Source organism: Eurypyga helias, unplaced genomic scaffold (genome assembly GCF_000690775.1).
Source record: "Eurypyga helias isolate BGI_N326 unplaced genomic scaffold, ASM69077v1 scaffold21172, whole genome shotgun sequence".
NCBI lineage: Eukaryota > Metazoa > Chordata > Aves > Eurypygiformes > Eurypygidae > Eurypyga > Eurypyga helias.
This window is the reverse complement of record NW_010235552.1, coordinates 1,526-3,572: the sequence shown is the minus strand read 5'-3', so window position 1 is coordinate 3,572 and position 2,047 is coordinate 1,526.

The window sequence follows — 2,047 nt, the reverse complement described above, 5'->3', positions numbered from 1 at the left end:
ACGGCTGATTGCTCCACCGGCCCCGCGGCGCTGGCCCCAGCCGGAGCAGGGGACACGGGGCGCCGGGTCACAGGCAGCAGAGAGGGAGCTGGTGGGGTGGCTCCGGGAGAAGGTGGAAGCCATTTCTCCTGGCTCTCCAGAGAGATGACAGGTGGTGGATGAGCGAAGGGGAAAAACAGACTGCGGGGGCGAGAGGAAGGGGGGCTTATTGTATACTAAATGAGCCCGTATGTCATGGATCCTGGCACCCCCGACATATGGAACCCAACACAGCTGCTTTGCTTGATGTGTCCAAATAGACGCTGGCTCTCTGCTCCCTCCGGGATGCTGAGCTGACGGCCGGGAAAGCTGCCTCTCCTCTCCCTTCTCCTCCCCCCCGCTGCCTTCCCTGTATGGCTTCGGCATGGGGGCCCCAGGCCAGCACAGATGCCTCTGGCACCCCAGGAGCGGGTCTGGGAAAGGCAGGCACATCTTTCCCCCAGCCCCAGGCAGAGGAAGGGCTGGGGTGGAGCAGGGGAAGGGGAACAAACTTCAGATGGGGAAATGCTGCTGCTGGAAGAGCCGGCAGCCTGGTTGGGAAGCCAGCCAGGCAGGGATGTACAACACATTACCTCTCTCGGGCCTGACAAGCTCGTAATGAGCCATATGACTGAGAAACGGAAACTAAACGAATATGGACAGGCGATGACTGGGAAGAAACAGTCCACATCCCATTTTGAAAGACTGGCAGGGGACAGAGCCCTCGATGTGCACTTGCAGAAGCACTGCCCAAGAAAGAAACACAAGAAACCCCATAACCTTGTATAGAAATGTCTGCGCAGCCCCTCTGAGCCCCCCCCAAACGTATGTGGCTGTTTCTTTGCATGCTTACACACACATGTACACACACACCTACACTTAGACGCACAGACACATTTCCCAGCACATGCATGCAAATGTTGCCAGTCAAAAACTCCTCTGAGAGAATCCCACAGCCATTTATCCACAATAATTTACACCCGGCTCATAAATCTCCCCTAAGTCAGGCATCTCTGTCCGCACACACTCGCCTCTGCACTGTGATATTCTGATTCACTAAATAAAGTAACCTGGGCTTCTTTTTCTGTAAGACACAACCTTTCAGCTGTGTGTGAGAGTATGAGTAAACCACCCAAATCCTAACCCAAAAGTTACTCTTGTGAAGCCCTCAGCCTGGAGATGATGGAAATGCAGATTTCAGGATGGAGATGCTGCTCAAGGCTTTGAGCTTGCAATACGCAGCACTGTCCTTAGAGCACGGCTGAGTTTGGTTTGTGTTTCACTGGCTCTCCCCGCGAGCAGATTCAGAGACAAACCAGCCAGGGACCACGAACCATGACCAACGCAGGAGCACATATCCCAAGTTCCTGAATTAGCCACCTCTGCCGTAGCCACCCACGAGAGCCGTGACTCCTGCACTTTGTTTAACCTTCGCCATTCCCCTCCCGCTTTAATTTCTTTTCCCTTTCCTCACCTGACCCCTTCCTGCAGAGCCGGGACCTCCTTTCTGGTGCTCGGCAGTGGAGGGAGCACTCCCACCCTCCAGAGCAGCGTGTCCATGGGTGAATACCCCCAAAGGCAGCCTGTACCTGGCCGGTGAGCTGCGGCAGCCCTTCGTGGCCAGCTCAAGGCTCGTTACACGGCCGTGTGCCGGCCGTGCCACCGCACTCCTGCTCCCAATGGCACTGCCTCCAGCTGCAGAGGGTCCCTGCAACGGAGCAGAGCTGCTGCCCCAGCCATGAGCACAAGCTCCAGCGAGGCTGCAGCCGGGCCAGAAGAAGGAGGGAAGGTCAGCTCTGGGCTTGGACACATGCCACGCCAGCTCTGGACTTCCAGCTCCCAGGTGAGGAGTTGGAGCGTGGATGTCCAGGATCCCACTCAGGTGTGCAGCTCTGCAACTGTGGAGGGGGAACTGCATCCGAACTCTTGCACTAGCTTCACCGATCTTCTCCTGGCACAGCTGCTCTGAAAACAACAGGCCTGCTCTCTTGTCCTGCGAGCCCAGGTGCTGCCTCATCCGACTGTACTG